Source organism: Camellia sinensis, chromosome 12 (genome assembly GCF_055761805.1).
Source record: "Camellia sinensis isolate YWXY chromosome 12, ASM5576180v1, whole genome shotgun sequence".
In the NCBI taxonomy this organism is placed as follows: domain Eukaryota; kingdom Viridiplantae; phylum Streptophyta; class Magnoliopsida; order Ericales; family Theaceae; genus Camellia; species Camellia sinensis.
Window position 1 is genome coordinate 24,605,001 of NC_138972.1, and position 14,129 is coordinate 24,619,129.

The following is a 14,129-nucleotide window of genomic DNA, read 5'->3' on the forward strand; positions in this document are numbered from 1 at the left end:
AGCGTGCCATGCCTCAGCCTTGGCCAACATGCCGTGCCACGCCCTCGGCCTGCATGGCATGCTACAGCGTTGCCCAGCATGCCAAGGCCGGAATACCGTGCCATGGCCTCAGCCCGCATGTCGTGCCACGGCCTCGGCCCGCAAGCCATGCCACGGCGTTGCCCAGCGTGCCATGCCTTTGCCTTGGCGAACATGCCATGCCACGACCTCGGCCCGCATAACTCGGCCCCGGCCCACGTGACTTGCCATGGCGTTGCCCAGCATACCATGCCACTGTATTGCCCAGCGTGCCATGCGATAGCCTTGGCCAACATGCCATGCCATAGCCTTGGCCCGCATGCCATGCCGTAGCGTTGCCCTCATGCCAAGGCCGGAATGCCATGCCACAACCTCGGCCAGCATGCCATGCCACGCCACGGCCGGAATGCCACGCCACGGCCTCGGCCCGCATGCCTTGCCACAGCGTTGCCCTGCATGCCATGCCTTAGCCATGGCCTCGGCCAGCACGCCATGCCGCAGCCTCGGCCCACTTGCCTTGCCACGGCACTGCCCAGCATGCCATGTGACAGGGTTGCCCAGCTTGCCATGCCTTAGCCTCGGCCAACATGCCATGCGACGACCTCGGCCCGCAGGGCATGCCTCAGCGTTGCCCAGCATGCCATGCGACTCGACCCGCATGCCTTGCCACGGCGTTGCCCAGCATGCCGTGTCATAGCATTGCCCAGCGTGCCATGCCACGGCCTCGGCCCGCATGCCTCGGCACCGGCCCGCATGCCTTGCTATGGCGTTGCCCAGCATGTCGTGTTAGGGCCTGGGCCCGAATGGCATGCTACAGCGTTGTCCAGCATGCCAAGGCCGGAATGCCGTGCCACGGCCTCGGTCCACATGCCGTGCCACGGCGTTGCCCGGCGTGCCGTGCCTTAGCCATGGCCAACATGCCATGCCAAGGCCTCAGCCCGCATGGCATGCTACAGCGTTGCCTGGAATGCCAAGGTCGGAATGCCATGCCACGGCCTCAGCTGGAATGCCATGCCACGGCCTCAGCATTGCCCAGCATGCCAAGGCCGGAATGCCATGTCGCGGCCTCGGCCCGCATGCCTTACCACGGCCTCGGCCAGCATGCCATGCCACGGCCTCGACCCGCATGCCTTGCCACGGCGTTTGCCCAACACACCATGCCACATCGTTGCCCAGCATGCCATGCCTTAGCCCTGGCCAACATGCCACGCCATGGCCTCGGCCCGCATGGCATGCTGCAGCGTTGCCCAGCATGCCAAGGCCGGAATGCCATGCCACTGCCTCGGCCAACTTGCCATGCCCTGGCCTCGGCCCGTATGCCATGCCACGGCCTCAGCCCGCATGCCATGCCAAGGCCTCCGCCCGAATGCCTTTCCACAGTGTTGCCCAGCGTGCCATTCCTTAGCCTTGCCCAGCATGCCATGCCACAGCGTTGCCCAGTATGCCATGCCTTAGCCTTGGCCAACATGCCATGCCACTGCCTTGGGCAGCCAGCCACGCCACAGCATTACCCTGCATGCCATGCCACGGTCGTGGCCGGCATGGCAAGCCACGGCGTTGCCCAGCATGCCAAGGCGGGCATGCCATGCCACGGCCTCAGCCTACATGCCTTGCCACGGCATTGCCCAGCATGCCATTCCACAACGTTGCCCAGCGTGCCATGCCCTAGCCTTGGCCAACATGCCATGCCATTGCCTTGGCCAGCATGTCATGCCACCGCCACGGCCAGCATGCCATGCCACTGCCTTGGCTCGCCTACCATGCCTTCGCCTTGGCCAGCATGCCATGCCACAGCGTTGCCCAGCATGGCGAGGCCGGAATGCCATGCCACGGCCGTGGCCAGCATGCCAAGCCACGGCGTTGCCCAGCATGCCAAAGCAGGCACGCCATGCCACAGCCTCGGCCCGCATGCCTTGCGGCCGCCTTGGCCAGCATGCCATGCCACAGCGTTGCCCAGCATGGCGAGGCCGGAATGCCATGCCACGGCCGTGGCCAGCATGCCAAGCCACGGCGTTGCCCAGCATGCCAAGGCGGGAACGCCATGCCACAGCCTCGGCCCGCATGCCTCGCGGCCGCCTTGGCCAGCATGCCATGCCACAGTGTTGCCCAGCGAGCCATGCCTTAGCCTTGGCCAACATGCCATGGGCACTGCCCCGCCCAGCATGTCATGACATGGGCACTGCCCCGCCCAGCATGCCATGCCAGTGCGTTACCCATCATGCCACGGCCAGCATGCCATGCCACGGACGTGGCTGGCATGGCAAAGCCACGGCGTTGCCCAGCATGCCAAGGCGGGCATGCCATGCCACGGCCTCGGCCAGCAAGCCTTGCCACGGCGTTGCCCAGCATGCCATGGCACCGTCTTGGTCAGCATGCCATGCCAAGGCACCACCTTGTCCAGCACGCCGTGCCACAGTAGCATGCCAAGGCCGACATGCCAAGCCACGGCGTTGCCCTGCATGCCATGCCACGGCCATGGCCTTGGCACGTCCTTGGCCAGCATGCCGTGGCACCGCCTTGGTCCGCATGCCATGCCACACCACAGCGTTGCCCCGTAGGGCAAGGCCGGCATGCCCTGCCACGGCTTCGGCCGGCATGCCATCCTAAGGCGTTGCCCAGCATGCCACGGCCTTGCCACGCATGCCATGCCAAGGCCAATGCCTTGCGCCAGCATGCCAAGCCAAGGCCTTGGCCAGCAGCATGGCATGCCACGGGCTGGGCGAGCATGCCACGCCACGGCCTTGGCTAGCGGCATGGCATGCCATGGCCTCGGCGAGCCATCCCAAGGCCAAGGCCAAGGTAGTGTGCAAGGCCGCGGGCCCCGTGCAAGGCCATGGCCAAGGCGAAGGCCGTGGGGGAAGGCTATGGCCGAGGCCATCGCATGCCACCGCCTTGATTGCTCTTTTTGAACATGATGCTTTTATATTCTTACCCAAACCATGCCACACAATTAAAAATGCACTACCATTAATTTTAAATGTCATTCCCTTTTTTTTTTGCAATTTTTCTTGAATTTTTCAAATTTTTCAAGCCTTTATTTGGCAAAAAAAATCAAAATAAAATAAAAAAAATTGAAAAAATAATTTAATAATTTCTATAATTACTAGTGCCTCATCCTTTAATTATTGGAATTTTTCCATAATTTTTTGACTATTTTTATTAATTTTTATTATTTTTGAAGTATTAAAATCGAACTAAAATAAAAAAAAAATATTTTCGGTGGCCAAAAAAAATTTTTCAATTTTTTTTATATGGCGTATTAAATTGTTACCAGCTACTTTGATGTTGAAAGTTTTGGCAAAAAAACATTACTTCTTAAAAAAAACCCCATTATGACTCCTCGAGCATGGTTGATGTTTCCTCCTGCCAGATTGAAAAGGGCTTAACAAGCTACAATAATTGGGGGGGGGGCACCTCCCTTGCCTGCCTGGCCACGTCAAGTATGCCCCAAGGCCGCATCCTTGGGCCCGACCTGGAGGCTGTCTGGCCGTGGCTCGGCCGCTGCTCAGGCGCGGCTCGGGCGCGGCCTGACCGCAGCCAGGTCGCGTCTCGGCCGCGTCTAGGCCGTGGCTCAGTCACGGCCTTGCATGCGCCATTAGGAAGCCAGGACCGCGGCTCAGCCGCGGCCTTGGGCGGCCTGAGCCGCGGCGTAGGTAGCATGGCATGCGCGCGGTGTGGGCAGCATGGCATGGCATACGTTCAGCGTCCGTGGCCTCGCATGCGCGCCGCGTGGGCAGCATGGCATTGCATGCACGCGACGTGGGCAGCAATGCATGGCATGCGCGCGGCGTGGGCAGCCTGGCTTGGCATGCCCGCGGCGTGGGCAGCGCGGCCTGTGCGCATACCGCGTGCGGGGTCTTTTCACAGCGGTGCGCATGTTGCGCGCATGTTCGCGCACGCCTTTGTACGCCTTCGCACGCAACGCACGTCTAATGATAAGAGCCACAACCAAGCCAAAGCCAGTAGCATGCCATGCCATGCCCAGCCCAAGGCAGCATAGCCAAAGCCAGCAGCATGCCATGCCAAGGCCAAGGCAGCCCAGCTGAAGCCAACAGAAAGCCATGACAAGCCAAGGCCAGCAGCGTACCATGCCATACCTAGGCCAAGGCAGCTTAGCCAAAGCCAACAGCATGCCATGCCAAGGCCAAGGCCAGCAGCATGCCATGCCATGCCAGGGCCAAGGCCAAGGCAGGCCAGCCAAAGCCAGCATCATGCCATGTCAAGCCAAGGCCAACCACTTGCCATGCCATGCCCAGGCCAAGGCAGCCTAGGCAAAGCCAGTAGCATGCCATGCCAAGGCCAAGGCCAACAGCATGCCATGCCAACGCCAAGGCAGCCTAGCCAAAGCCAGCAGTATGCCATGCCAAGCCAAGGCCAGGAACCTGACATGACAGGCCCAGCCCAATGCAGCCTAGCTAAAGCCAACAGCATGCCATGCCTAGGACAAGGCCAGCTGCATGCCATGCCAAGGCCAAGGCAGCCCAGCCAAAAACAGTAGCATGCCATGCCAAGCCCGAGGCCAACAGCATGCCGTGGCGTGCCAACCCCAAGGCAGCCCAGCCAAAGCAAGCACCATGCCATGCCAAGCCAACGCCAGCAGCTTGTCGTGCCATGCCTAGGCCAAGGCAGCCTAGCCACAGCCAGCAGCATGTCATGCCAAGGCCAAGGCAAGCAGCATGCCATGCCGAGGCCAAGGCAGCCCAGCTAAAGCTAGCATGCATGCCATGATAGGCCAACGCCAGCAGCTTTCCATGCCAGGCCTAGGCCAACACAGTTTAGCCAAAGCCAGATGCATGCCATGCTAAGGCCAAGCCCAGCAGCATGCCATGCCATGCCAAGGCCAAGGCCAAGGCAGTCCGGCCAAAGCCAGCAGCATGCCATGCCAAGCCAAGGCCAGTAGCTTGCCTTGCCATGGCAAGCAAAGGCCAAGGAAGCCAAGCCAAAGCCAGCAGCATGCCATGCCATGGCCAAGGCCAGCAATATGCCATGCCAACGCCATTGCAGCCTAGCCAAAGCCAGCAGCATACCATGCCAAGCCAAGGTTAGGAGCTTGCCTTGCCATGCCTAGGCCATGGCAGCCTAGCCAAAGACAGCAGCATGCCATGCCAAGGCCAAGGCCAGCAGCATGCCATGCCATGCCAAGGCCAAGGCAGCCCAGCCAAAGCCAGCAGCATGCCATGCCAAGCCAAGGCGAGCAGCTTGCCATCCCATGCCTAGACCAAGCCTGCCAAGCCAAAGCCAGCAGCTTGCCATGCCAAGGCCCGGGCCAGCTGCATGCCATGCTAAGGCCAATGCAGCCCAGGCAAAGCCAGCAGCATGCTATGCCCAGCCAGGGCCAGCAGTATGCCATGCCATGCCTAGGCCAAGGCAGCCCTACCAAAGCCAGTAGCATGCCATGCCATGGCCAAGGCCAGCAGTATGCTATTCCAAGGCCAAGGCAGCCCAGCCAAATCCAGCAGCGTGCCATGCCAAGCCAAGGCCAGCAGTTTGCCATGCCATGCATTGGCCAAGGCAGCCTGGCCAAAGCCAGCAGAATGCCATGGCAAGGCTAAGCCCAGCAGCATGCAATGCCAAGGCCAAGGCAGCCCAGCCAAAGCCAGCAGCATGCCATGCCAAGCCAAGGCCGGCAGCTTGCCACGCTATGCCTAGGCCAAGGAAACCTGGCCAATGCCAGCAGCAAGCCATGCGAAGGCCAAGGCAGCCTCGCCAAACCCAGCATTTTGCCATGCCAAGGCCAAGGCCAGTAGCATGCCGTGCCATGCCATGGCCAAGGCAGCCCAGCCAAAGCCAGCAGCATGCCATGCCAAGCCAAGGCCAGCAGCTTGCCATTCCATGCCTAGGCCAGGGCAGTCTTGCCAAAGCCAGCAGCATGCCATGCCAAGGCCAAGGCCAGCAGCATACCATGCCAAGGCCAAGGCTGCCCAGCCAAAGGCAGCAGCATGCCATGCCAAGCCAAGGCTAACAGCTTGCCATGCCATGCCAAGGCCAAGGCAGCCTAGCGAAAGCCAGCAGCATGCCGTGCCAAGGCCAACGCAGCCTAGGCAAAGCCAGCAGCATGCTATGCCCAGCCACGGCCAGCAGTATGCCATGCCATGCCTAGGTGAAGGCAGCCCAGGCAAAGCCAGTAGCATGCCATGCCATGGCCAAAGCAAGCAGTATGCTATTCCAAGGCCAAGGCAGCCCAGCCAAAGCCAGCAGCATGCCATGCCAAGCCAAGGCCAGCAGTTTGCCATGCCATGCATACACCAAGGTAGCCTGGCCAAAGCCAGCAGCATGTCATGCCAAGGCTAAGGCCAGCAGCATGCCATGCCAAGGCCAAGGTAGCCCAGCCAAAGCCAGCAACATGCCATGCCAAGCCAAGGCCAGTAGCTTGCCACGCTATGCCTAGGCCAAGGCAGCCTGGCCAAAGCCAGCAGCAAGCCATGCCAAGGCCAAGGCAGCCTCGCCAAACCCAGCATTTTGCGATGCCAAGGCCAAGTCCAGCAGCATGTCGTGCCATGCCATGGCCAAGGCAGCCCAGCCAAAGCCAGCAGCATGCCATGCCAAGCCAAGGCCAGCAGCTTGCCATTCCATGCCTGGGCCAGGGCATCCTAGCCAAAGCCCGCAGCATGCCACGCCAAGGCCAAGGCCAACAGCATGCCATGCCAAGCCCAAGGCTGCCCAGCCAAAGCCAGCAGCATGCCATGCCAAGCCAAGGCTAACAGCCTGCCATGCCATGCCTAGGCCAAGGCAGCCCAGCCAAAGCCAACAGCATGGCATGCCAAGCCAAGGCCAACAGCTTGCCATGCCAAGCCTAGGCCAAGGCTGCCTAGCCAAAGCCAGCACAATGCCAAGCCAAGGCCAAGGCCAGCAGCATGCCTTGCCAAGGAGATGACACCCTAGCCAAAGTCGGCTGTAGGCCCTGCCATGCCAAGGCCAAGGCAGCCCAGCCAAAGCCAGCGGCACACCATGCCAAGCCAAGGCCAGCAGCTTGCCATGGCATGCCTAGGCCATGACAACCTAGCCAAAGCCGGCAGCATGCCATGCCAAGGCCAAGGAAGGCCAGCCAAAGTCAGTAGCATGCCGTGCCAAGCAAAGGCCCGCAGCTTGCCATGCCATCCCAAGGACAAGGAAGCCCAGCCAAAGCCCACAGCATGCCATGCCAAGGCCAAGACCAGCAGGATGCCATGCCAAGGCCAAGGCAGTCTAGTGAAAGCCAGCAGCAAGCCATGCCAAGGCCAAGGCCAGCAGCATACAATGCCAAGGCCAAGGCCGCCCAGCCAAAGCTAGCAGCATGCCATGCCAAGCCAAGGCCAGCAGCTTGGCATGCCATGCCTAGGCCAAGGCAGCCTAGCAAAAGCCAGCAGCATGCCACATCAAGGCCAAGGCCAATAGCATGCCATGCCAAGGCCAAGGCAGCCTAGCGAAAGCCAGCAGCATGCCATGCGAAGGCCAAGGACAGCAGCATGCCATGCCATGCCAAGGCCGACGCAGCGTCGCCAAAGCCAGGAGCATGCCATGCCAAGTCAAGACCAGCAGCTTGTCATGCCATGCCTAGGCCAAGGCAACCTAGCCAAGCCAACCTAGCCGAAGCTAGCAGCGTCCCATGCCAAGGCCAAGGCCAGCAGCATGTCATGCCAAGGCCAAGGCAGCCCAGCCAAAGCCAGCAGCTTGCCATGCCAGGCCAAGGCCAACAGCTTGCCATGACATGCCTAGGGCAAGGCAGCCTAGCTAAAGCCAACAACATGCCATGCCAAGGCCAAGGCCAGCAGCATGCCCTGCCAAGGCCAAGGTAGCCCAGCCAAAGCCAGTGGCATGCCATGCAAAGCCAAGGCCAGCAGCTTACCAGGCCATGCCTAGGCCAAGGCTGCCTAGCCAAAGCCAGCAGCATGCCTTGCCAAGGCCAAGGCAAGCAGCATGCCATGCCAAGGCCAAGGTAGCCTAGCCAAAGCCAGCATCATGCCATGCCAAGGCCAAGGCCAGCAGCGTGCCATGCCACGCCAAGGCCAAGGTAGCCCAGCCAAAGCCATCAGCAACCCATGCCAAGCCAAGGCCAGCAGCTTGCAAAGCTAGGCCTAGGCTAAGGCAGCCTAGCCAATGCCAGCAGCATGCCATGCCAAGGCCAAGGCCAGCATCACGCCAGGCAAAGGCCAAGGCAGCCCAAGCAATGCCAGCAGCATGCCTTGCCAGGCTAAGGCCAGCAGCTTGCCGTGCCATGCCTAGGCCAAGGCAACCTAGCCAAAGCCAGCAGCATGCCATGCCAAGGCCAGGGCCCGCAGCATGCCATGCCAAGGCCAATGCCGTGTAGCCAAAGCCAGCAACATGCTATGCTAAGGCCAAGGCCAGCAGCATACCATGCCATGCCAAGGCCATGGCGGCCCAGCCAAAGCCAGCAACATGCTATGCCAGGCCAAGGCCAGTAGCTTGCCATGCCATGCCGTAGAAGAGGCAGCCTAGCCAATTCCAATAGCATGCCATGCCAAGGCCAAGGCCAGCAGCATGCCATGCCAGGGCCAAGGCAGCCGAGCCAAAGCCAGCAGCATGCCATGCAAACACAAGGCCAGCGGCTTGCCATGCCATGCCTAGGCCAAGGCATCCCAGCCAAAGCCAGCTGCATGCCATGCCAAGTAGAGGTCAGCAACTTGCCATGCCATGCCTACGCCAAGGCAGCCTAGCCAAAGCCAGCAGCATGCCATGCCAAGGCAAAGGCCAGCAGCATGCCTTGCCATGGCCAAGGCAGGCAAACCAAAGCCAGCAGCATGCCGTGCCAAGCCAAGGCCAACTACTTGCCATGCCATACCTAGGCCAAGGCAGCCTAGCCAAAGCCAGCAGCATGCCATGCCAAGGCCAAGGCAACCTAGCCAAAGCCAGCAGCATGCCATGCCAAGGCCAAGGCAGCCCAGCCTAAGGTAGCAGCATGCCATGGCAAGCCAAAGCCAGCAGCTTGCCATGACATGCCTAGCCCAAGGCAGCCCCGCCAAAGCCAGCAGCAAGCCATGCCAAGGCCAAGGACAGCAGCATACCACGCCAAGGCCAAGGCCAGCAGCATGCCATGGCATACCATGCCAAGCCATGCCTAGGCCAAGGAAGCCCAGCCAAAAGCCAGTAGCATGCCATGCTGAGCCAAGGCCAACCGCTTGCTATGCCCTGCCTAGGCCAAGGCAGCCTAGCCAAAGCCAGCAGCAAGCCATGCCAAGGCCAAGACCAGCAGGATACCATGCCAAGACCAAGGCAGCCTAGCCAAAGCCAGCAGCATGCCACGCCTAGGGCAAGGCCAATAGCATGATATGCCAAGGCCAAGGCAGCCTAGCGAAAGCCAGCAGCGTGCCATGCCTAGGCCAAGGCAGCCTAGCCAAGGCCAGCAGGATGCCATGCCAATGGCAAGGTAGCCTAACCAAAGCCAGCAGCATGCCATGCCAAGGCCAAGGCCAGCTGCATGCCTTGACATGCCATGCCAAGGCCAAGGTAGACCAGCCTAAACCAGCAACATGCCATTGCAAGCCAAGGCCAGTAGCTTGCCATGACATGCCTAGGCCAAGGCAGCCTACCCAAAGCCAGCAGCATGCCATGCCATGGCCAAGTCCAGCAGCTTGCCTTGCCAAGGCCAAGGCCAGCGGCATGCCATGGCATGCCTAACCAAGGCCAGCAACATGCCATGCCATGCCTAGGCCAAGGCAACCCAGCCAAAGCCAGCAGCATGCCATGCCGAGCCAAGCCCAGCAGCTTGCCATGCCATGCCATTCCTAGGCCAAGGCAGCCTAGCCAAAGCCAGCAGCATGCCATGCCAAGGCCAAGGCCGGCAACATGCCGTTGCAAGGCCAAGGAAGCCCAGCCAAAGCCAGCAGCATGCCATGCCAAGCCTAGGCCAGCAGCTTTCCATGCCATGCCTTGGCCAAGGCAGCCCAGCCCAAGCCAACAGCATGCCATGCCAAGCCAAGGATAGCAGCTTGCATGCCATGCCTAGGCCACGACTGGCTAGCCAAAGCCAGCAGCATGCCATGCCAAGGCCAAGGCCAATGCCAAGGCCAATGCCAAGGCCAAGGCAGCCTAGCCAAAGCCAGCAGCATGCCATGAGAAGCCAAGGCCAGCAGCTTGCCATGCCATGCCCAGGCCAAGGCAGCCTAGCCAAAGCCAACAACATGCCATGCCAAGGCCAAGTCAGCCTAGCCAAAGCTAGCAGCATGCCATGAGAATCCAAGGCTAGCAGCTTGCCATGCCATGCCTAGGCCAAGTCAGCCTAGCCAAAGCCAGCAGCATGCCATGCCATGCCAAGGCCAAGGCAGCCCAGCCAAGGCCAGCAGCATGCCATGCTATGCCAAGGCCAGCAGCTTGCGATGACATGCCTAGGCCATGATAGCCCAGCCAAAGCCAGCAGCATGCCATGCCAATGCCAAGGCCAAGGCCAGCAGCATGCCATGGCGAGGCCAAGGCAGCCCAGTCAAAGCCAGCAGCATGCCATGCCAAGCCAAGGCCAGCAACTTGCCATGCCATGCTGAGGCCAAGGCAGCCTAGCCAAAGCCAGCAGCATGCCTTGCCAAGGCCAAGGCTAGCGGCATGCCATGCCAAGGCCAAGGTAGCCCAGCCAAAGCAAGTAGCATGCCATGCCAAGGCCAAGGCGAGCAGCATGCCATGCCATGCCAAGGCCAAGGTAGCCCAGCCAAAGCCATCAGCATGCCATGCCAAGCCAAGGCCTGCAGCTTGCCACGCCAGGCCTAGGCCTAGGCCAAAGGAGCCTATTCAATGCCAGCAGCATGCCATGCCAAGCCAAGGCCAGCAGCTTGCCATGCCATGCCTAGGCCAAGGCAGCCCAGCCAAAGCCAGCAGCATGCCATGCCAGGTCCAAGGCCAGCAGCATGCCATGCCAAGGCCAAGGCAGCCCAGCCAAAACCAGTAGCACGCCATGCCAAGCCAAGGCCCGCAGCTTGCCATGCCATGCCTAGGCCAAGGCAGCCTAGCCAAAGCCAGCAGCATGCCATGCCAAGGTCAAGGCAACCCAGCCAAAGCCAATAGCATGCCCTGCCAAGCCAAGGCCGGCAGTTTGCCATGCCATGCCTAGGCCAAGGCAGCCTAGCCAAAGCCGGAAGCACGCCATGCCAAGGGCAAGGCCAGCAGCATACCACGTCAAAGCCAAGGCAACCCAACCAAAGCCAGCAGCATGCCATGCCAAGCCAAGGCCAGCAGCTTGCCATGCTATGCCTAGGCCAAGGTAGCCTAGCCAAAGCCAGCAGCATGCCATGCCATGGCCAAGGCCAGCAGCATGCCATGCCAAGGCCAAGGCAGCCCAGCCAAAGCCTGCAGCATGCCATGCCATGCCAAGCCAAGGCCACCAGTTTGCCATGCCATGCCTAGGCCAAGGCAGCCTAGCCAAAGCCGACAGCATGCCAGGCCAAGGGCACGGCCAGCAGCATGCCAAGCCAAGGCCAGGGCAGCCGAGCCAAAGCCAGCAGCATGCCATGCCAAGGCCAAGGCTAGCAGCATGCCATGCCATGCCAAGGCCAAGGCAGCCCAGCCAAAGCCAGCAGCATGCCATGCCAAGCCAAGGCCAACAGCTTGCCATGCCATGCCTAGGCCAAGGCAACCTAGCCAATGCCAGCAACATGCCATGCCAAGGCCAAAGGCAGCAGCATGCCATGCCGAGGGCCAGGCAACCCAGCCAAAGCCAGCAGCATGACATGCCAAGCCAAGGCCAGCAACTTGCCAAGCCATGCCTAGGCTAAAGCAACCTAGCCAAAGCCAGCAGCATGCTGTGCCAACGCCAAGGCCAGCAGCATGCCATGCCGAGGCCAAGGAAGCCTAGCCAAAGCTAGCAGCCTGCCATGCCAAGCCAAGGCCAGCTGCTTGCCACGCCATGCCTAGGCCAAGGCAGCCTAGCCAAAGCCTTATGCGATGCCAAGGGCAAGGCCAGCAACATGCCATTCCATGCCAAGGCCAAGGCAGCACAGCCAAAGCCAGCAGCTTGCCATGACATGCCTCGGCCACGACAGCCTAGCCAAAGCCAGTAGCATGCCTTGCCAAGGCCACGGCTAGCAGCATGTGTAGACACCCCATTTTTGACCATCCTCAAGACTTGGACGTCACCGTTGGAACACTCGGTGATCATCCGTGCTTGTGTTCGTCTCGAGTTCCCGGAGGTCTCGGCTGCGCGCCTCACCTCAGGATCTCTCGACTCGACTTTTCGGTGTCTGGTTTTGCACCAAACACTTGTGTTTTTTGCCTTGAGAGGCAGGGAATGGCTTGTTGGCCATTCCCATACCCCACCAGTTGTCCCCTCACACCACCGGCCGTTTATTGGTGCCACCGGCAGTGGTTTCTTGAAACCAATGGCCGGTCGGCACTATATTTTTCTGACCGGCACCTTTCTCTGGCCGGTGACTTTTTTTGCTGGCCGGTGTGACCCTTTTGCACCCTTCAGACTTGGTGCATGCCAGCTGTGCCAGCTGGAATGCACCAACACTCCTCCCCGTGCATGAAGTGGCTGTTTTGCCCCTTTTGCCCCCTTTTTGGTCAAAGCTTCTTAAGGAAGCTTGACCCTTTGTCAAAGCTTCCTCAAGAAGCTTGGCCAGCTATATTAGCTTCCTCAAGAAGCCTTGACCTCCTTGCCCCCTTTGCCCCTTTCATTTAGCTTCTTTGAGAAGCTTAAATCATTTCCCTTTGCCTATTTAAGCACCTCTCTTCTTCCATTGTTGGGGTTGGAGTTTTTTTTAACATAAAAACCAGAGCTTATATACATATACATCTTATACACACACTCTCTCTCTATATTTCCCTCTCTCTCCTCCCTTGTGTGTTTTTTCTTGGCCTAAAAGTGCATTTTGACCTTACTTTTGCACTAATACACACACCGTTACACCTTGCTCCGAGATTGAGAGGCATTGAGGGTTGTTTTTTGAGATTTTGGACTGATTTTGCTGAGAAGAGTGTGGCTGGACCAACTGTTCTTGAAGTGTTCTTCAAGGGTAAGATTTTCACTTTAGTTTCCCCAATATTGCATTGGCTTTTGACCGTTCTTGCATATTGATTCAAGCTTTGAGTATAACATAAAAAAGTCTTATATTTTCCTGCTTAAGACATCTCATTGAGGTCATTTTGGCATTGGGGGTCGAACTCCCCCTCTTAGGCCTCTTTTGGCCTCTTTTGGTGGCTTTTCTTTAAGCCTTGTTGACTTTATTGTATTGCTCTTTTCACCACTGAAATCTAGTGGATTTTCAGTGGTGAAGAAGATGGTTTGAGGTCTTGCATAGGGGAGGGACACCCCTCTCCCCTTTGTCTCTCTTTTATCCTTGTTTTTGGCTTAAAGGGAAACATGCATGCTTGACTGATTTTTGCACTATTTCAGAGGTTTTTTAGGTGTCTTTTGATCATAATATATCTCCATCTTTGGTCGGGTTTGTGGTCTTTTGCATGCATAATACCCTTGTTTTGTATCCCTCCTTTTTGCATAGAAATGCATCTTCTATTTAGGCTTCCATGCTTGCATGATTTAGCTTAGCTTGTTGAAGCTTTCGGTCATGATTTGTCATGATTAAGGTCTGTTGGCCACTATTTTGGTGATGTTTGACATGCTTGATGTAGTTGCTTTGCATTTTGGCTTGTAGGCCTTGAGTATTTTGGCTTCTAGCATGCTTAACTTAGACTATCCTCATGATTTGGCATTATTTAAGATCATATTTCAGTCCATGTAAGGTGGTCTTATATTGTCATTTGTGTCCCTTCCCATGCTTTACGGTGTTGTAGTTTTGTGCCTTGAAATGGGCATTGTGCATGCTTGTATGTCTAAGACATTTTGGGGCTGCCATATCAGCGGGTTTTTGGGTGTATTTTGCTGCATTGAACATCTGTTTTTGGTCGCTTAGTCCATGCCATGAGTGGTCATGATGGTTGTAGTAGAATGCCCCTTGTTTGTGCCTTAGCTTTGGGCCCCTTTGGCTTGCATGTTGGCATGAGTGCTTGTTCACTATTTTGGACACTTTTTGGTCACTGTTTTGGGATGGACTGAGGTCTACCCTTCATGGTTTAGCACCACCATTGCATGATCATGTTGCATTGTTTTGGTCCTCATGCTTACATTGTATCGTACTTGCATGTTGGCATGGCATTTATCTAGTTGCATCTCATATACATTGTACCATACT